This window comes from Balaenoptera physalus (assembly GCF_965194825.1).
Source record: "Balaenoptera physalus genome assembly, chromosome: 8".
Lineage (NCBI taxonomy): Eukaryota > Metazoa > Chordata > Mammalia > Artiodactyla > Balaenopteridae > Balaenoptera > Balaenoptera physalus.
In genome coordinates, this window is record NC_138887.1 from 87,127,528 (window position 1) to 87,150,489 (window position 22,962).

The following is a 22,962-nucleotide window of genomic DNA, read 5'->3' on the forward strand; positions in this document are numbered from 1 at the left end:
TTTAAACTCTCTTCAACTAATGATATCAGTTATGATGATAGCCATGTTTATTCAATGAACTTCATTAACTAGAGATTTTTGGGGGGTCATGTACTGAGAAGAGCATCTTATGCAGACTGCATCTTTAAACTCTGTCTTTTGAAAAGAAATCATTTCAACTTGCTTACGAAAGAAGTAATGTTCAATTATTCTGGACACAGAGCAGAGTGTTTGGTGGTTGTTTTTTGCCTTTTAACATAACTCTCAGTGACTTCTGGTTTCTCCATTTCGGTGACAATTTGTACTGGTTACCTAGTGCAGTTTTACATTCTGATAAGCACATAGATAGAATAAACAAATTACACTTTTGAATTCATTGTTGTATAAGACAGGTACTTCTAAAAATGAATCTGGTTCTAAACCGGTTCTAACCAGTTTGGTTTTTAGAAGTTTTGCCTTTTTAGCAACTGTCATACTATGAAGAGATCTCATTTTATTAACCAGTATTGTATTAAGGAGAAATTAAGTGTGAAATGTATGCTGAGTTATAAAGAGCGTAGAAATGACTTCCTGGCTAAAAAATGTACCCTACCACCCTGACTTGGGCTCTGATGGCTAGAAAGGGTCAAGCATTAAATCTGTATCTTCCGGACTTCCCTGGTGGCACAGTGGTTAAGAATCCACCTGCCAATGCAGGGGACACGGGTTCGGGCCCTGGTCTGGGAAGATCCCACATGCCGTGGAGCAACTAAGCCCGTGCACCACAACTACGGAGCCTGCGCTCTAGAGCCCTCGAGCCACAACTACTGAGCCCACGTGCCACAACTACTGAAGCCCGCGCACTTAGAGCCTGTGCTCCAAAACGAGAAGCCACCACAATGAGAAGCCCACGCACCACAACGAAGAGTAGCCCCCCGCTCGCTGCAACTAGAGAAAGCCCGCACACAGCAACGAAGACCCAATGCAGCCAAAAAAATAAAAATAAAAATAAAAATTAATTAATTAATTTTTTTAAAAGTCTGTATCTTCCATCAACAATTCAGCATCATGTTCCATTTTATACTGTAACCCATTTTCCTAAATTTCCTTCCATCCACTGCTCTTGAAAGAAGGAGTGGAGAGAGAGAGTTGAAGGGCTTAGTATTCCTGTGGAACAGGTCTAAATTGAATGCTGTAATGGGAGATACTGGGGCCTGAACATCTTCCAGCACAAGGACTGGGTCTCACAGAGGTCATGATGAGAATGATTAAATGCTTTGGCAACCACATGGTGCTGCAGAGAGCTGTTAGAAGGCGAGCTGGGCACTGGTCCTTGATCTTGACTTCCCCACTCTTCAGCCTTCCCCTAGAGGAGCTCGGTATTGTCCTGGCTTCTGAGAGGATCTACATTCTACATCCTGCTGACTAGCACATTTTCTTTTTCTAAAAACAGGTACAAAGTTTATTTATTTTATTTTTATTTTTTTATTAGCTATCTATTTTATACATATTAGTATATACATGTCAATCCCAATCTCCCAATTCATCACACCACCCCCACCCTGCTTTCCCCCCTTGGTGTCCATACATTTGTTCTCTACATCTGTGTCTCTACTTCTGCCTTGCAAACTGGCTCACCTGTACCATTTTTCTAGATTCCTCATATATGCGTTAATATACAGTAGACTCCCACATTTAAAAAAAATATTTAATTTATTTATTTATTTGGCTGTGTTGGGTCTTAGTTCCTCCTCGGCATGTGGGACCTTAGTTCCCCAACCAGGGATCTAACCCTCATCCCCTGCATTGGAAGGCAGATTCTTAACCACTGGACCACCAGGGAAGTCCCGACTCCCACATTTTTTTTTTTTTTAAACTTTTTTTATAGATACAATTGAAGCTCCCTGCATGTTCCTTCTTTTATTTATTATTTTTTTTAAGTATTTGTTTATTTATTTATTTTTGGCTGTGTTGGGTCTTCGTTTCTGTGCGAGGGCTTTCTCTAGTTGCGGCAAGCGGGGGCCACTCTTCATCGCGGTGCGCGGGCCTCTCACTATCGCGGCCTCTCTTGTTGCGGAGCACAGGCTCCAGACGCGCAGGCTCAGCAATTGTGGCTCACGGGCCCAGTTGCTCCGCGGCACGCGGGATCCTCCCAGACCAGGGCTCGAACCCGTGTCCCCTGCATTGGCAGGCAGACCCTCAACCACTGCGCCACCAGGGAAGCCCCCCGACTCCCACATTTTTAATAACCAACCCAAATCTCTCTTCTGAGCTGCAATTCCATATAATCTCGCTGCCTATTCAATATCTCCACTTGAATGTCTCCGGAGGCACAGGTTGCAGCAGTGAACAAAAAAGGCAAAAAAAAATCTGTCATCCTGGAACTCATATTCTAGCCCATACTCAAACACGTCCCAAACTGAAATCATATACCTTAAACCTGTCCAAGCCATTCAGTTGCTCTGGTTAAAAACCACATCTCATTAGCTTTACATGTAAGGTATTTTTCCTCTTCAGTACCAACACAATCATCCAAGAAATCCATCATTTCTCTCCTAGGCATCTATAAAAGGCCCCTAATAGTGCTCCTTCATCCACTTTTGTTCTCCCCCCACCCCATCTAAGTCAAATGGTTACTTTGTTTCATTTTCCAGGAGTGATCCTTTTAAAGTATAAAGTTGATCATGGCAATCCCTTGCTTAAAAATACTTCAAATGCAAGTTGAATAAAATTCAGAGCCTACTAGACTCAGCAGGATCTGGCTCCAGCTTTCTTTTGCAGCTTTCTCCCCTTTATGCTCTGAGTTCCAGACACAGTGACATTCTGTGGGTTCCTAACTATGCCAAAATCCTTTTCACTCTAGTGACACACTTCTTCTTCCGTTTGTCTCTTAACTCCTAATCATTATCAGATCTCAGGCTGAGCATCATTTTTGCTAGGCTACAATTCCTGCCAGATTACCAGTCCCTTTATGTGTACATTTGTAGCATTTTTTTTCTTATGCTTGCTAGCACTGTAATTAATTACTTGTGTGATGATCTGTTTAATGTCTCTCTTCACCATTAGGCTGTAAGCTCCATTAGGGTAGGAAATTTATCCAACTTTTAAACCACAGAATTTCCAGTGATATCACAGTGAAAATAGTAGGCACTCACTGACTATGTGTTATATTTATTCAATATAAGGAAAGGCTACAACTCCTTCAAGTAAGCCAGTATTATAACAACTAATAAGAAATAAAAACTCGTCATTAAGAGGGTTATTATGGGAAAGGAAGGAATTCTACTGGACTAATTAGAAAAAATTTAAATAAAATTTTTATTTTCTGGATAAGGATAGTGAATTAATACAAAATGCTACAGGGGAAAATGAATGTTGATAATACATAACTGATAGGAACAAAGAAAGACATCGTAGCAGCTCCAACCTGGATAGAATGAGGAGGGAAATGTCATCAATGATGAGAAGTGACTTTTGTCTGTATGAAAGAAACTGAAGACCTCACAGTGATTATACATAGGACTTCTAGGGACCTTCCTGCACCAAATATCTTAGGAGCTATGATCTCTTGCATTCAGATATTCAGATGTGGTGGAATAGAGTTGCATAGAGAATAGTATGAAATACTCAACTGGAGTGGATGGGACCCTAGGCAGCTGGTATGTGGAGAAAGCAGAAAACACTGAATAGTTTGCCTGCAGGTAGATGCCTGTGATGACTTTTAAATCCAGTTTAGGATGCATAAATATTTCATGAACTGAAAAGCTTTAAGGTTAGGAGTGGCCCTGTACTGGTTGAACGTGATTGTCTCCTGCACGGAACTCCTGTTGACTTCAGATTTCAAGAGAACAGATTTGGGCCAAAATTACTTGCTGTGCAGTAATGATTTCATAATTGGAATACTATGTCTCAAGGTTTAGAACCTTCTAAATTATTCAAAAATCTTCTGAAATTTTTAGTTTTCAGCTTCAAAGGATACAGTTTATTTTGTTTTGGGGAAGAGAACATGTATCTGTATTTCTGAGGCCTTGTTCTTTTATAAAAATAAATCAAGATAAATAGGTTTACATACTTGGGAACATGGGAAGAACGTTTCTGTATTTTAATCCCAAAACGTTGAGTAAAACATTCAGAGTCTGCTCAGTGCCAAATATTACATCAGTAGACCATGAAAACACTACAGGTACTGAGCTCCTAGGTCAACGTTAAAAATAGTTGTGAAGTTTTAAGCTGCTTTTATTAATAAATTGCTTTTTTTTTTCAAAGACACCTTGATAATAATGCACTGTCACCTTTTCTCATTAATTAAACTATGATAAGAGGATCTGAATAGACTTCTAGTTTCCTATTCCTGTAAAAGAACTAAGCTTGAACAAAGATGTATTTTCTTTATCTTTCTCTTGTCTGGTCAGTACTAACAATAAACAGAGAGCTACTTTTTCTTTCTTTTTTTTTTTTTTTTAAACATGTAACCATGCCGGACTGGCTTGTGTTGTTGGTGAAGGGGTCACGGAGCTAATAGTGTGAAGACACTTGGGCCTGAGGTTGGGAAGGACACCCTCCCCTCCACATACATGCCTACTCCCCGCCCCCAAATCACCAACTATGCGAGAGCAGCTGGGACAGCGACTGAGCGCCGGGGGTGGGACACATGAAACTCCGGGGCAGCAGGAGAGACCGTGTGTGTGCTAGGAGGGCCCAGAGGCCGCACAAATGACCCCAGTACAAGTTTCTCTATCTTCCACATAGGTCTGTATAAGCATAGAGAGAAGATGTTCGCCTTTTCCCTTTCTCTCCCTTCTGCTCTATGCTGCTTGCCACAGTTCCAGCTCCTTTTTCCACATGAGGGTGAAGGGAAGGGATATGATGAGCAAGTCATCACTGAATTGCAATCAGACCCACATCCAGCAGCTTCTAGATCTGCTGCACTATTACAGGATTCTTTATGTGTCCACTGAGTGCCTGGGGGTCCTTCTGCATCTGTTGCAGGATGAGCCACATGGCCAGGTCACTCATCTGCTGCACCTTGGCCATGGCCCATCGCTTCACATCTTCAGGGCTGTCATGTTGGTTGTACAGGACCATCATGTAGCCATGGTAAACATCTGCTACCTCCTTACAATGGAGTCCAGGTCTAGTGCCTTCTGGCAGACATCCATGGCTTTTGTATGGTCCTTCACTGCTTCTTAGGGCAGCTGCTTTCCATGTATAACCCTTGGTGAGGGTCAGTTCTAGCTGGATACATTCCTCACAGTCCTTGAGTGGCACCTGAAACTCCAGGAGTTTGATGAAGCAGGTAGCTCGATTGCTGTACAATTTGGTATCTCTTGGGGTCCTGTTTGATGGCTTCTGTATAGTGCTTCCTGGCCTGGGGATACTTCCAAAGCCAGGCCAGGGTTTATGTAGTCTAGCCACTCTCGCTCCTTCAGGATTTTCTCTGCCTGTTGGCATTTCTTGAGCACATCTGGGGTTCAGTGCTCTGCCAGAGATTTGTAGAAATGGATGGCATCCTTGTACTTTCCTTCTTTGAAACAGGCTCTGTCAATTTGACATAAGCTTTGGCAATCTGTTGATGATAGTCTTCTTGCTTGTCTAGCCCCTCTTCAATGGCCTTCTCACAAAGCTCCTGACATTCACTCTAGTCGCCCTTTGTGAAATACATGGCCGCTTGATTGGTCATGTGAGTCATGTTGGTGGGGTCCTGGCCATTGGTTCTGTCATACTGTTTCAAGGCTGTGTCAAAGTCTTTTTTCTTACAGGCATCCTTCCCCAACTTTTTCTTTCAGTGCCTGCTTATTATTCTCTGGAATGTCTTCTTCCATTGGCTCTGGCTTGGTCTCCTTTTAGGGAGAAGGTGGTGGTGGTGGAGGTGTCTCAACTTCTTCCTCCTCATCCATACTGCCCAGATAGCCTCGAAGGAGACACTGAGGGTAGTCACGATCTGGGGATGTTGCAGTTTTTGCCCAGGTCAGACGGCCTGTTAGACATTGTTCTATCAGTTCCTGGTAGGTAGGATCCATGAGCAGTGTCCTTGACCTGGGATCACTCTCCAACTTCTGGTAAAGACCGGGCATGTTGAAAGCATTCTTGAATTTCCTCTCTGCTGACTGAGGCTCCGTATTCTGTAAACCGTCTTTGAGCTGAGGATCGTTTGCTTCATGTTTTAAACCCTTGTCATAGGTTCGAGTGGCGGATTTAAATAAGTTTAAGAACTCAAGAGCTGCTGCTTTTTGGGAATAACCTTTGCCCCAGTCAGGTTTTAAGTCAATGGTTTTGCAACCATCCTCATAAGCCTTCTGGCGGTCTCTGTTCTTGGTGTAGGATGCTGAGCGATTGCTGGAGAGCACATGGGCCTGGGGATCTGACTTACCGCCTCAGAGCAGCACTGTAATGCACCATCCATGTTGCCAGCACTCAGGGCCTTATTGCCCTTCACTTTAGCTCATTTACCTGCTCCATAGCCTGGCAGCAAACCCCATTCAACAGACTTGATCTGCTCCCTGTTCCCAGCCTAGAAGTTTTTAAAAGATAATTCCTCGCCACTCTTGGAAAACAGTTTGGCAGTTTCTTAAACTAAACATGCAACTACCATAATATCCAGCAGTTGTACTCTTGGGTGTTTATCCCAGAAAAATAAAAACTTATCCTCACATAAAAACTTGTAAACAAATGTCTATAACAGCTTTATTCGGAATAGCCAAAAACTGGAAATAAACATTCTTTAGTGGGTGAATGACTAAAGAAACTGGAATTCATAACCTTGAATACTACTCAGTAATAAAAAGAAATGGATTATTGATACGTGCAACAATTTGAATGAATCTCCAGGGAATTGTGATGAGTGAAAAAAACCCAATCCAAAAAGGTTACATAATATCTGTGTGATTCCATCGTACAACAGTCTTGAAATGACAAAATTATACAAATTGAGGAGACATTAGTGGTTGCCAGGGGTCAGGGACAGGGCAGGGAGTAGAGTGGGAGGTACAGTGGGGAAGGGAGTTGAGTGTGATTATGAAAGGGCAACATAGGGATCCTTGTCATAATGAAAATATTCCGTATCATTGTTTACCCCTCCACTTGCCAATGGACGTTTGGATCTTATGTCTCTTAAAGTAATTATAAGAAAAGAAAAGGAATATTTATACACTTTTTTATAGTTACCCACATATTTACCATTTCTGGTGCTCTTTGTTTCTTCCTGTGGATTCAAGTCACCATCCTGAGTCATTTCTTAGTAGTCTGAAGGACTTTCTTTAGTAAATATTTGTTAGGCAGATCTAAGTTCTCTCAAAGTTTGCCGGGTATAGATTTCTTGATTGATAGTTTTTTCTTCCAGCATTTTAAATATGCTATTCTTCTGTCCTCTGCACTCCACTGTTAAGGTAATCCTAAGTAAATTTGGCTTCTACCTTCTTTTTGAACTCAAATTCCAGGTCCTTCCTGCCTCATAATCTTGGCCCTTATATTGCCCTTTTTTCTGGACTCCTTGGCCATATGTTTCATTATACAGCAGTCCTGAAAACCCCTGAGCCTTGGTGATTGTACTTTCCTATAATGAATGGACTAATCTGTGGAAGAAAAAGTGAACTTTACTTGTCCATAACAACAATGGTGTTGCTGTGGCTTGTCAGAAAGCTGAAAGTTAAATTTCATGCAAAAAATAATCACTGACTCTTAATATAATCACCTTTCTTTATAGAACTAGCAGTCTTTCTAACAACTTTAAAATTTTTTTGTTTTTAAATATTCTGATAGTGAATTATTAAAGAAACCAGATTTCCAATTGGGTTTAGTTTTTAAGCTTCTAGGACCACAATCCTCATTTTATTTACCAAGCTATCATATAGAAAAATTAGCACTGGGGGGTGATTTGGAGCTTTCCTACCCATGTGTGATTCATGCAATCATGGGTCTGACTAACATAGTCCATTTACACATCCAAAGGAAGCAAATTACAATCTTTACAATAAGTATTTTACCAAAAATTAAAAAGGGAATAAAACAATGCTTTACATGCTTCTTTGTTAAAAGAAACATTATATTTAACAAAAATTGGATATTATGGGAAGACCTTTGCCTTAATAGCTCAGGAAGAGTGTGTGACTGTCTTAAGAGGCTTACTGCTTCACGTAAGTAAACATGTTAAGAGACACTGCCTGGTATCCATTAAGATCTAGTCAGGAGACTGCAGTCAGACTAGTCACTTAACAGAGAAAATAGAACATATAAGTAATTATCAATTAGGTATAAAGTTAATTGGGTGACTGAAAAGGCAAAAAAGAGAAAATGAGGAAGCAGCTACCTCCCTTAGAGCTGGAAGAACAAAGGAAAGATCTTGGACGTATTTAAAACTTCTCTCTCTCTCTCACACACACACACCTACACACACAGAGCACAATTGGCAGAGCTTAATAGGGAGCCAGCTGGCAAAGAGGTTTGCAAAGTCCCCACTCCAGTATCACGTAAAACAGCTGGAAGGAGAGTCAAAATCTTAGTAACTGGCACATTTCTTTAATCCTAAATAAAACCTTTTCCCTACCTATCCAGTTTCCCCTTTGCCTAAGACTACCAGAATGTTCTGATATGAAATAATCAAATGTTATTTTGGCTTATGTTTTCTGACAATTTTAACAAATGTTGATTCAAAGTTGACTTTTGCTTTTTTATTATTAGGAGGGATAAGTAAGAAAGAAGGGAAGGATTACTTTTCATTTCCATAATGTACACAGTTTTATTGTTGACTGTCTCAAATATGTTGGCGATATGTGGAGTAAAAATTGTAAATAAAGAAAACTCAGTTGTCCCAACTAATAAAAGAGATTCTCAACATTTCCCCAATTGTCTAACTTGGGGATGGGAGGTACGATTTTAATAGCGAATATTTCAAGCTAGATATCAAGACACAATGGAAGAAAGAGGAGATAGTTTGAGCAGACACAGCATTTCTTCAATCTCAACTGCATTTCTTACTCACCTGAGGGCCACCAGTCTAAAGGAATGCCTGCCAACTTCAGGATAGAAAAGCCATTTGGGAGATACAGAAAATGACAAAGTACATACATATTTAAAGTAAGAAAAAAAAAGCTAAGATTTCTTTAAATGAAAAGCAAGATGGAAATAATTTTACTCTGAAAACCTTCAGAGAATTAGGAGGAGTCTTCAGTTTTTTCCCTTTAACTGATATTTTTAAAACTAACAGCTTCTTTGTCAATCTAGATTTGAAAGAATCTTTAAAATTGCTGCAAAAAATATATACTGATACATCTTACCTGGTAGTACTTAACATGAAACAGGATGCTTTTACTTACTCTAAGGAAAGCTTGTTACATAAGTGCATTTAAACATAGAACCCTCCTCCCTGACATCAAAAAATATATATATATATATATATATATAAATTCCTAAGGATCCTGAAACTCTTGAGTTTAAAATTTTGAGGGATTAGGGAAATGTAGGTTATTCTCCACTTTTCCTCCCCAAGAATGGTGGTTTTCAACATAACATAGTCTTGCAGAAGGGAAGGGTAGAAAGGTATGAGTTATACAGAATTTTTCCTTGTCAACTTTGATATTCTCCCCTCTCACACACCAGGTTTAGAACCTGGTGGAAAAAAGCAAACATGGAGGTAGAGAACTGCAATATCTGAAAATATGTTACCCTTTAAAAAAAGATTTTCCATCTGATGATGTTTTTGATTATTTTATTGTTTTGCATTATAAGCTATCCTACATAATGATAAGAAGAGCGCTGATAACATCAACCATCACCAAAAAAATAATCCTCATTCATAACTGGGGATTAAAATGGCCCATCAAGGCAGGCAGCTCAGTGTAGCTGGAATCTGACACAAGGAACATAGATCGCACAAAACAGTAGACTAGGAATGAGGACAGAATTTAATTAGGCAAGGACTAGTCTCCGCTGAGACGAAGCCGAATGACATGGAGATCAGAACTTGTGGGGCTGCATTCACAGCAGGCACAGGAGGCAGTGGACCTGCCAGCAGCCAAGAACTGCCCGAGGCTGTGGTGCCTCTCTCCGAGAGAGCCCTGCGAATACGCTCTTGTTGCTCATTTTTCTAAAATACAGCCAAAAAAGGCTCTTGTTGCCAGGTTACCAGCCCAGCAGAGGGCTTTTTCTTTTCCTTTTTCTATTTCTGCAATTTCGAATGCCCTTGACTTGGAAAAACAGTCTATGAACCAACCCGGTTTCCACATTATCTTAACATCGTCACCCCATATATCTCCTGTATTAACTTATCTATGTTAGAAAAACTTTGTTATAATGGATGGACCTGGAGATTATCACAGTAAAGTAAGCCAGACAGAGAAAGACATATTATATATATCACTTATATGTGGAATCTAAAAAAAAGCAATACAAATGAATTTACAAAACAGAAACAGTCTCACAGACATAGAAAAAAACATACGGTTACCAAAGGGGAAAGGGGTTGGGTTAGGAGTATGGGATTAACAGATACACACCACTATATATATGGTAGATAAACAATAAGGATTTACTGTATAGCACAGGAAACTATATTCAATATCTTGTAATAACTTAGAAAAGAATCTGGGACTTCCCTGGTGGCACAGTGGTTAAGAATCCGTCTGCCAATGCAGGGAACACGGGTTCAACCCCTGGTCTGGGAAGATCCCACATGCTGTGGAGCAACTAAACGCGTGGACCACAACTACTGAGCCTGTGCTCTAGAGTCCGTGCTCCGCAACAAGAGAAGCCACTGCAATGAGAAGCCCGCGTACTGCAACGAAGAGTAGCCCTCACTGGCCGCAACTAGAGAAAGCCCGTGAGCAGCAACGAAGACCCAACACAGCCAAAAATAAATAAATAATTTTAAAAAAAGAAAAGAATCTAAGTATATATATATATATATATATATATACACACACAACTGATTCACTTTGCTGTACATCTGAAACTAACAATATTGTAAATCAACTATGCTTCAGTTAAAAATAAAAGAAAAAAAAAAAGAAAACTGTTATAGAACAGACTATCAGAATATCTGTTGATATTTGAGGTCTCAAATTTTTAAGGCAAAACTTTTCACAAATATATAAAAGGGATGTAGAACTATATTGAACCCTTGGCATTTTCAGAATATTTGTAGTGTCCTCTGCCCTCATTTTCACAGAAGTCCACATCATGTGTTGATTTAAATGAAGATAATAATTCCATTGTATTCTATAAAGTTGTTGTGAGGATTAAATGATATAAAGTAGAGCACTGAGCAAGACTTTAAGTGTCAGAGTGAAAGTCTGCAGGTCAGTCTTCTGTTAGAGAGGGAAGAACCCACTGATGGTTCACTAATCCAATTAATGAGTGGCTCCATTTTAAAGATTCTTTGAGGCTTCCTGCAATATACTAGAATTCCTCCAACTATTCTTCTGTGCCTTTGATGAAAGAAAACATTTTACACTCAATTTGAACACTTCAATTGAAGAGAGATAGCACTTTGGTTAGAATTAGGCTTCGGAGCCAGACCGCCTAGATGGGATCCTTCCCTTTCTTACTGAAGGATCCAGGTGATTTATTTTTCCCTTCTGCCTCATTTTCTCATTCCTGAAATATTGATAATAATAGTACCTCCTTCACAGGATTGTTGAAAGGATTAAATGAGTTAACATATATCGAGGCTTACAACAGAGGTTGGCTATGTTAGCCAATGTTAGCTATCCTCTAGGGGTAAAGTAAAAAATATCTCCCATATCTCCCAGAACCTGGCTTCTGGAAATTTATTTTTAACTTAGTTCCAGTAACAGCAAAGCTAGCCTTAACAGTTTTGTTCACCGCCAACTATAAGTAAACTAACAAAATCATGTTTAAAACCTAGTTTTCTACTTACTTTTTAAAAATATGGCTCTCTATTAAGAGAAAAAAAAAAACTATTCCAAGCAACTCTACAAAGCTCAATGGGTTATTTACTGAGTCTATAGAATTGGCATTTTAGAACCCACTTTGAAAACTGATGTCTTTGGCTCACTTTAATCTGCTTTGTTTTTATGTGCAACAATTTCCAAATCTGTTATCTCTCTGTCAATGACAAATATGTTGGTGATGCAGATGGCCTCACCGTAGTATTGTCAGAAACCTTGGCTGAAAGATGCTGTGGAAATACAAAAAAGAAAACAATATTACCCCATTTTTCCAAAAGTATCTTCATGATATGTTGGCGATTATTAAGGTTATTGCAAATAAAGTGGCAATTATAGCTGCCACATTTGACTTTGATAATCAGTAATTTGTATCACAAAACAATACTGGCTCATCAGCTTTATGTTTCTTCTCTGTGAATTATTCTTTAAAGTGCTTTATATAGATGATGCAGTGAGCATCACCATGGAACTAGTTCATCTTATAAAGCTTAATTTTAAGTGTATATAAAGAATGGGAAGAGCTCATAAATGATGAACATAGGCATTAAAAATCAATTGCTGATAGAACTTGGGCATAAAGTTAATGAGGCAGTTCATGTTTTCTGGTAACTTTTCATCTACTGCGTGGGAATTTCCATTAGAAACAGAATTTAAGGTCCAGTGTGTCACCCATTTATCTTTTCTAGTGACGATTTATCTTTCTCCAACTTGTTCTCTTGTAATGGTCTTGGGACAAGCTACAGTCACTTCAGCATTATGTTGAATAATATTAAAATACAGTTAACAGATCAGTATAGAAGGCATTAGGGATCAAGCAGTAAAGAAGTGACGGAAATAAAAGTGAACATACCTGGAAATAAATGACTTGAAGGAAAACAATCAAAGTCTTCCTTTTTTATCATTTGAGCAACAAAGTTCTCATTTTGTGGTAAATAGATAATGCAACCCTCATTTCTGAAAGAGGATAAAAATAGATTGAATACTTGTAAAAAGCAATATGGTTGGAAGATACCAGTGCTGTGTAAAGAATCATAGACAACACGAGTTTCTTCCTGGGAAGTCATTAAAAAAGAATTGATTAGCAAGTTTGATATCCTTTGGCATAAATTAGATTTTATTTTGCACAAATCTTGGCTGGAAATGAATTTGCAAATTAAAATGTCTTCTAATGTAATTATATTGTCCTCCAGTATAAATCATTTCAGAAATGAAAACTACTTTTAACAAGAAATGAATGCATATTCTTGGCAGAATTACATGAAGATCTAAGTAGAAATTGAAATGCATACGCCCCGTGGGCCACAAAATGGAAAAATATAGGATGCATAGCATCTCCATAAATGCTTGCTTTGAATATGAGTATCTTTGCACAGGACTGTAGGCTAAGTTTGGTACATTTGTTTTAAAGATCTATTTATTTAACTTGAGGAATCTCAGGAATTTTACTTTTTAAAAGTTGGGTTTGTTGCAAAACGTTTGTCCCTCTGTTTCTTCTGGGCAGTTAAGAACTTAAGATATATTTAAATAACATGACCAAACCTTGTTTATTAAATGGTAAGAATTGCATCATGGTTGGATGCATATTCTGGTTGGGGTGAGTTTGAACTGTTTTGAATCCTGTTTGGTCACTTACTGCCTGAGCAACCTCAGGCAATCCTCACCTCCAATTGGGTATACAAAACACACCTTGCAGGTTCATTGTGAGGATAAAAAGACAGGATGCATGCAGAGTGCCTTGCTGGTGCTGAGGGTATCTAAAGTATTCAAGAAGTAGCATTTTTAAACTTCCATTTATGGGAACTTATTAAGGAGAACTTCTTAGGACAAAGTAAAGTGATTAAATCAGTTATTCTTTTCTATCATACACCCATGTACTGTCCTCAAGAGTCTTAAAACAGTAAATGTGGGTTTAAATTTACCATTTTACTGTTTTCTGTTTATTCTGCTCATGCTATGTTCTGTTTTTTCCCCTTTCTTGCTTTTTTATGAAGTCATTAATTTTTATAATTCCACTTTTTTCTCTGTTAGTCTGAAAGTTAGGCAAGTTTTGTTTACCCTAGATAGAAATGGTAAGTTAATTAGTACTTTAACCCTCCACAGGAAAATACAACCAATATGCTATTATTTAAATATGCTTTCTATTTTAATACTCTCTATACTTTAAACATCAGGTTATTATTATTACTTTACATAGTCAATGTTCGTTTAGATTTACCATGTATTCATGGCTTTCTATGGAATTCTTTCCTTCCTACATAGCTAACCTTCTAACCATTAACATTTCCTTCTGCCCAAAGAATATACTTAATTCCTTCCTGAAGGTCTGCTGGTAGTAAATTCTCTAAATTTTTGCCCAACAATGTCTTTATTTCATCTTCATGCCTGAAGGATATTTGTGCTGGGTGTAGACTTCTATGTTGGTCATTATTTTCTTTCAGCACATTGATTGCATAATTCTATTCTGCTTTGATTTTTCTTGCTGCCCTTGCTTAAGTAGAGTTGTCAGTATACATTTTGCCTCTTTGAAGATAATCTATCCTTTAAAAAAAAAACTAGTTGCTTTAGATTTTTCTTTGTTTTTTTTTTCTGCAATTTCACTGATATGTCTACATGTAGATTTTTAAAAATTTTATCTTGATCAAAATCCATCACTAAAATAATTCCTTTTCACATCACAGTTAACATTATAAGATCATTCCTACTTGCAAACACCTTACTTGCAAAAAGCTAGTTATAACCATAATTTTCTACAATCCTAATACCCACTACACTCAAAGAAAACAATAATTTCTGGACTTATAAAATAAGGGAAGCTGGAAATCTTTTTATTTATTTTCCACCTTTCCCTGAATAACAAACTGAATATAACAACGCTTTTTTTAGCTTTCCATTCCTATAGGTGTGAGGTTAAAAACGAAGGGTAACTGACTGCCCAAGGATTCAAGGAAAGCAATTGAATGGTTTTAATGAAGCTTTTTTTTTTTGACCATCCAAAGCCAATTGGTCCTGAGAAATGGTGTATGAAAACACATTATTTTGAAGAACTTTGACGTTGAATTTAAAATATTTTTAAATTACCCTGTGACTTTGTCCTTGACCCAGCAGTTATCTAGAAGTATGTTACTTTAAAATATTTGAGGATTTTTATAGATACCTTTTCATTTTTGATTTTTAATTTATTCCTGTTTTCATAGAAAATGTTTTGTTTGATTGCAGTCATTTGTAATTTAATGAGACTTGTATTTTGGCCCAGCATATGGTCTATCTTGGTGAACATTCCAGGTGCACTTGAAAAGACTACATACTCTGTGGTTGTTGACTGTAATATTCTAGAAGTATCATTTAGGTCAAGTTGGTTAAAAGCATCAAATCTTGTATAACCTTACTGATTTTCATCTAGTTATTCTAGCAGTTAATGAAAGAGCAGTGTTTCAGTCTCCAAATATGGTTATAGATTTTGTCTTTTTCCTTTGTTTCTGTCAATCTATAGTTCATGTATTTTGAAGCTCTGTTACTAGGTGCATGCACATTTAAGTCCTTTTGATAGGTAGATTCTTTTTATCATTATGAAATATCTCTTTTTCTGGAAATGCCTTTTGTCTTCAAATCTGCATTGTCTGATATTAATATAGTCATACCAGCTTTCTTATAATTAATATTTGCATCTTTTCCCCATCCATTTCCTTTAAAACTATCTGTGTCTTTATAATTAACATGCGGTTTTTTTGTAAACAGCATATTGTTGGATCTTGGTTTTCATCTAGCCAAGTGGTTCTCAATCAGGGGTGATTTTGTCCCTCAGGGCACATTTGGAAATACCTGGAGATAATTTTGGTTGTCATAACTGAAGGGAAAGGGATGGTGCTACTGGTATCTAGTGGGTAGAGCCCACAGATGCTGTTAAATAGCCTGCAGTGCACGTCCTACAACAATTACGTGGCTTAAAATGTCCGTAGTGCTGAGGCTGAGAAACTCTGATCTAGTTTGAAAATCTCTGACTTTTAATTGAAGCCATTAGTTCATTTATATTCAGTATAATTATTAATAAGATTAATTTTAAATCTGGCATCTCGCTATTTGTTTTCTATTTTTCTTAATGGTTCTCTGTTCTTCCTTTCCTACTTTCTTTGGAATTAATCAAATATATACATATACACACATATATATATATGTATATATATATTTAGTATTCTATTTTATCTCCTCTATTGATTTTTTAAAATATGCCTCTCTGTTGTCGTTGCTTTTTTTTTTTTTAAGAAGTGAAGCAGTCCTTTTATTCTTTAAAAAGTCTTCTCCTTGGTATGTGTGTGTGTGTGTGTGTGTGTGTAGTCTTTTATATATATAGTCTAGTCCATTTGGAAAATAATGTTCTAATTTATGCATATATAATATATATGCTATAAATGTGTTATATAATATGTATTGTAAATTAGATATTAAGTATGTAAAATAGAGCATTATTTTTCTTTTTCTTTTTGTTTTTGTTTTGTTTTCTGTTTTGTTTTGTTTTGTTTTCACACACACACACTGTATTTTATTTTTACAAGAGATAAATAGACTGACACCAAGCATTGTAAATGGATGACCACAACAAAGGCAACAATAATTGCAATTACCAAACACGAAACACACTCATACTATGTCATAATATTGACATTCAGTCCAGTAATCCTCCACTGTAACAGCTCCTTTACTTTGCAGTGAAAATTGATTTGTGTATTTTTTGCCTCTGAGTCCTTGTGGGATTTTTTTTTTTTATTCAAACAGAAAGTCACAAAAATTATAATCATCCTCATCAGTTCACTCAGTCCCGTGTAATTAATTTTTTTTCATCTTGATCTTTTGTTAGCACTTTTATGAGTTCATCAGTTTTCCATTAGAGTTCTGAAAATGCTTATTCATTCAGTTCAACAGTATAGTCAGTTACCAGAAACCTGTACTTGTCAGAGTCTTTTCCATGAATTCCTTGAAGATGAAACCCTTTTATAGGAACATATTTGCAGAAGCATCAGAGTACACCCAGAACTGTCTGTAAATGACAAAAGACTTAAAAATGACCATGGTTAAAGATTTGATGAAAGTTCATAATAATGCAATTGACAAGGAAATGTAGTTATTTCTAGTATTAGTTGTTTGTTTTTGGTTTTTTATACTGCAGGTTCTTATTAGTCATCAATTTTATACACATCAGTGTATACATGTCAATCTCAATCGCCCAATTCAGCACACCACCATCCCCACCCCACCGCAGTTTTCCCCCCTTGGTGTCCACATGTCTGTTCTCTACATCTGTGTCTCAACTTCTGCCCTGCAAACTGGCTCATCCTTACCACTTTTCTAGGTTCCACACACATGAGTTAATATATGATATTTGTTTTTCTCTTTCTGGCTTACTTCACTCTGTATGACAGTCTCTAGATCCGTCCACGTCTCAACAAATGACTCAATTTCGTTCCTTTTTATGGCTGAGTAATATTCCATTATATATATGTACCACAACTTCTTTATCCATTCGTCTGTTGATGAGCATTTAGGTTGCTTCCATGACCTGGCTATTGTAAATAGTGCTGCAATGAACATTGGGGTGCATGTGTCTTTTTCGATTATGGTTTTCTCTGGGTATATGCCCAGTAGTGGGATTGCTGGATCATATGGTAATTCAATTTTTAGTTTTTTGAGGAACCTCCATACTGTTCTCCATAGTGGCTGTATCAAATTACATTCCCACCAACAGTGCAAGAGGGTTCCCTTTGCTCCGCACCCTCTACAGCATTTGTTGTTTGTAGATTTTCTGATGATGCCCATTCTAACTGGTGTGAGGTGATACCTCTTTGTGGTTTTGTTTGTTTGTTTAATTTAATTTAATTAATTAATTTATTTATTATTTTTGGCTGTGTTGGGTCTTCGTTTCTGTGAGAGGGCTTTCTCTAGTTGCGGCGAGTGGGGGCCACTCTTCATCGCGGTGCGCGGGCCTCTCACTATTGCGGCCTCTCTTGTTGTGGATCACAGGCTCCAGACGCGCAGTAGTTGTGGCTCACAGGCCCAGTTGCTCCACGGCATGTGGGATCCCCCCAGACCAGGGCTCGAATCTGTGTCCCCTGCATTGGCAGGCAGATTCTCAACCACTGCGCCACCAGGGAAGCCCCTCATTGTGGTTTTGATTTGCATTTCTCTAATAATTAGTGATGGTGAGCAGCTTTTCATGTGCTTCTTGGCCATCTGTATGTCTTCTTTGGAGAAATGTCTATTTAGGTCTTCTGCCCGTTTTTAGATTGGGTTGTTTGTTTATTTAATATTGAGCTGCATGAGCTGTTTATATATTTTGGAGATTAATCCTTTGTCTGATGATTCATTTGCAAATATTTTCTCCCATTCTGAGAGTTGTCTTTTCGTCTTGTTTATGGTTTCCTTTGCTGTGCAAAAGCATTGAAGTTTCATTAGGTCCCATTTGTTTATTTTTGTTTTTATTTCCATTACTCTAGGAGGTGGATCAAAAACGATCTTGCCGTGATTTATGTCAGAGTGTTCTTCCTATGTTTTCCTCTAAGAGTTTTATAGTGTCTGGTCTCACATTTAGGTCTCGAATCCATTTTGAGTTTATTTTTGTGTATGGTGTTAGGGAGTGTTCTAATTTCATTCTTTTACATATAGCTGTCCAGTTTTCCCAGCACCACTTATGGAAGAGACTGTCTTTTCTCCATTGTATAACTTTGCCTCCTTTGTCATAGATTAGTTGACCATAGGTGTGTGGGTTTATCTCTGGGCTTTCTATCTTGTTCCATTGATCTATGTTTCTGTTTTTGTGCCAGTACCATATTGTCTTGATTACTGTAGCTTTTTAGTATAGTCTGAAGTCAGGGAGTCTGATTCCTCCAGCTCCGTTTTTTTCCTTCAAGACTGCTTTGGCTATTCGGGGTCTTTTGTGTCTCTACACAAATTTTAAGATGATTTGTTCTAGTTCTGTAAAAATTGCCATTGGCAATTTGATAGGGATTGCATTGAATATGTAGATTGCTTTCGGTAGTATAGTCATTTTCACAATATTGATTCTCCCAATCCAAGAACATGGTATATCTCTCCATCTGTTGGTATCATCTTTAATTCTCTCATCAGTGTCTTATAGTTTTCTGCATACAGGTCTTTTGTCTCCCTAGGTAGGTTTATTCCCAGGTATTTTATTCTTTTTCTTGCAATGGTAAATGGGAGTGTTTCCATAATTTCTCTTTCAGATTTTTCATCATTAGTGTATAGGAATGCAAGAGATTTCTGTGCATTAATTTTGTATCCTGCTACTTTACCAAATTCATTGATTAGCTCTAGTAGTTTTCTGGTGGCATCTTTAGGATTCTCTATGTATAGTGTCATGTCATCTGCAAACAGTGACGGTTTTACTTCTTCTTTTCCAATTTGTATTCCTTTTATTTCTTTTTCTTCTCTGATTGCCATGGCTAGGACTTCCAAAACTATGTTGAATAATAGTGGTGAGAGTGGACATCCTTGTCTCGTTCCTGATCTTAGAGGAAATGCTTTCAGTTTTTCACCATTGAGAATGATGTTTGCTGTGGGTTTGTCATATATGGCCTTTATTATGTTGAGGTAGGTTCCCTCTATGCCCACTTTCTGGAGAGTTTTTATCATAAATGGGTGTTGAATTTTCAAAAGCTTTTTCTGCATCTATTGAGATGATCATATGATTTTTATTGTTCAATTTGTTAATATGGTGTATCACATTGATTGATTTGCGTATGTTGAAGAATCCTTGCATCCCTGGGATAAATCCCACTTGATCGTGGTGTATGATCCTTTTAATGTGTTGTTGGATTCTGTTTGCTAGTATTTTGTTGAGGATTTTTGCATCTATATTCATCAGTGATATTGGTCTGTAATTTTCTTTTTTTGTAGTATCTTTGTCTGGTTTTGGTATCAGGGTGATGTTGGCCTCATAGAATGAGTTTGGGAGTATTCCTTCCTCTGCAATTTTTTGGAAGAGTTTGAGAAGGATGGGTGTTAGCTCTTCTCTAAATGTTTGATAGAATTCACCTGTGAAGCCATCTTGTCCTGGACTTTTGTTTGTTGGAAGATTTTTAATCACTGTTTCAATTTCATTACTTGTGATTGGTCTGTTCATATTTTCTGTTTCTTCCTGGTTCAGTCTTGGAAGGTTATACCTTTCTAAGAATTTGTCCATTTCTTCCAGGTTGTCCATTTTATTGGCATAGAGTTGCTTGCAGTAGTCTCTTAGGATGCATTGTATTTCTGCGGTGTCTGTTGTAACTTCTCCTTTTTCATTTCTCATTTTATTTTATTTTTATTTTTTTAAAACATCTTTATTGGAGTATAATTGCTTTAAAATGTTTTGTTAGTTTCTGCTTTATAACAAAGTGAATCAGTTATACATATACATATGTTCCCATATCTCTTCCCTCTTGCATCTCCCTCCCTCCCACCCTCCCCATCCCACCCCTCTAGGTGGTCACAAATCTCCAAGCTGATCTCCCTGTGCTATGCGGTTGCTTCCCACTAGCTATCTATTTTACGTTTGGTAGTGTATATATGTCCATGCCACTCTCTCACTTTGTCACAGCTTACCCTTCCCCCTCCCCATATCCACACGTCCATTCTCTAGTAGGTCTGTGTCTTTATTACTGTCTTGCCACTAGGTTCTTCATGACCTTTTTTTTTTTTCCTTAGATTCCATATATATATGTTAGCGTACTGTATTTGTTTTTCTCTTTCTGACTTACTTCACTCTGTATGACAGACTCTAACTAATTTTATTGATTTGAGTCCTCTCCCTCTTTTTCTTGATGAGTCTGGCTAATGGTTTATCAATTTTGTTTACCTTCTTAAAGAACCAGCTTTTAGTTTTATTGATCTTTGCTACTGTTTTCTTTGTTTCTATTTCATCTGTTTCTCCTCTGATCTTTATGATATCTTTCCTTCTGCTAACTTTGGGTTTTGTTTGTCCTTCTTTCTCTAGTTCCTTTAAGTGTAAGGTTAGATTGTTTACTTGAGATTTTCTTGTTTCTTGAGGTAGGCTTGTATAGCTATATACTTCCCTCTTAGAACTGCTTTTGCTGCATCCCATAGGTTTTGGATTGTCGTGTTTTCATTGTCATTTGTCTCTAGGTATTTTTTGATTTCCTCTTTGAGTTCTTCAGTGATCTCTTGCTTATTTAGTAACGTATTGTTTAGCCTCCATGTGTTTGTGTTTTTTACGTTTTTTTCCCTGTAATTCATTTCTAATCTCATAGCGTTGTGGTCAGAAAGGATGCTTGATATGATTTCAATTTTCTTAACTTTACTGAGGCTTGATTTGTGACCCAAGATGTGATCTATCCTGGAGAATGTTCTGTGTGCACTTGCGAAGAAAGTGTAACCTGCTGTTTTTGGATGGAATGTCCTATAAATATCAATTAAATCTATCTGGTCTATTGTGTCATTTAAAGCTTCTGTTTCCTTATTAATTTTCTGTTTGGATGATCTGTCCATTGGTGTAATTGAGGTGTTAAAGTCCCCCACTATTATTGTGTTACTGTCGATTTCCTCTTTTATAGCTGTTAGCAGTTGCCTTATGTACTGAGGTGCTCCTATGTTGGGTGCATATATATTTATAATTGTTATATCTTCTTCTTGGATTCATCCCTTGATCATTATGTAGTGTCCTTCCTTGTCTCTTGTAACATTCTTTATTTTAAAGTCTATTTTATCTGATATGAGTATTGCTACTCCAGCTTTCTTTTGACTTCCATTTGCATGGAATATCTTTTTCCATCCCCTCACTTTCAGTCTGTATGTGTCCCTAGGTCTGAAGTGGGTCTCTTGTAGTCAGCATATATATGGGTCTTGTTGTTGCATCCATTCAGCAAGCCTGTGTCATTTGGTTGGAGCATTTATTCCATTCACGTTTAAGGTAATTATCGATATGTATGTTCTTATGACCGTTTTCTTAATTGTTTTGGGTTTGTTTTTGTAGGTCCTTTTCTTCTCTTGTGTTTCCCACTTAGAGAAGTTCCTTTAGCATTTGTTGTAGAGCTGGTTTGGTGGTGCTGAATTCTCTTAGCTTTTGCTTGTCTGTAAAGTTTTTGATTTCTCCATCGAATCTGAATGAGATCCTTGCTGGGTAGAGTAATCTTGGTTGTAGGTTCTTCCCTTTCTTCACTTTAAGTATATCATGCCACTCCCTTCAGGCTTGTCGAGTTTCTGCTGAGAAATCAGCTGTTAACCTTATGGGAGTTCCCTTGTATGTTATTTGTCGTTTTTCCCTTGCTGCTTTCAATAATTTTTCTTTGTCTTTAATTTTTGCCAATTTGATGGGTGGGGCTGTGTTCCCTCCCTGTTGGTTGTTTGGCCTGAGGCAACCCAACACTGGAGCCTACCTGGGCTCTTTGGTAGGGCTAATAATGACAGACTCTGGGAGGGCTCACGCCAAGGAGTACTTCCCAGAACTTCTGCTGCCAGTGTCCTTGTCCCCACGGTGAGCCACAGCCACCCCCCACCTCTGCAGGAGACCCTCCAACACTAGCAGGTAGGTCTGGTTCAGTCTCCCCTGGGGCACTGCTCCTTCCCCTGGGTCCCGATGCGCACACTACTTTGTGTGTGCCCTCCAAGAGTGGAGTCTCTGTTTCCCCCAGTCCTGTCGAAACCCTGCAATCAATTCCCAGTATGCTTCAAAGTCTGATTCTCTAGGAATTCCTCCTCCCGTTGCCAGACCCCCTGGTTGGGAAGCCCAACGTGGGGCTCAGAACCTTCACTCCAGTGGGTGGACTTCTGTGGTATAAGTGTTCGCCAGTCTGTGAGTCACCCACCCACCCACCAGTTATGGGATTTAATTTTACTGTGATTGCACCCCTCCTACCGTCTCATTGTGGCTTCTCCTTTGTCTTTGGATGTGGGGTATCTTTTTTGGTGAGTTCCAGTGTCTTCCTGTCGATGATTGTCCAACAGCTAGTTGTGATTCTGGTGTTCTCGCAAGAGGGAGTGAGAGCACATCCTTCTACTCCGCCATCTTGGTTCCTCCTCTGCCTCTTTGTTTTAACATTATTGTCCTGTTCATCAAAGTCATGAAGTATGTATGCATATGTATATATGTTTACAT

The 22,962-nt window shown here is 38.0% G+C and overlaps 1 pseudogene across 1 annotated transcript; it reads right to left on the reverse strand.

Moving 5' to 3' along the window:
* Positions 1–2,190: 2,190 nt before the first annotated feature.
* LOC309665678 (stress-induced-phosphoprotein 1 pseudogene) lies at positions 2,191–16,791 on the reverse strand (annotated as a pseudogene). The gene has a single exon. The product of its transcript is annotated as a stress-induced-phosphoprotein 1 pseudogene (transcript).
* Between the last annotated feature and the right edge of the window lie 6,171 nt (positions 16,792–22,962).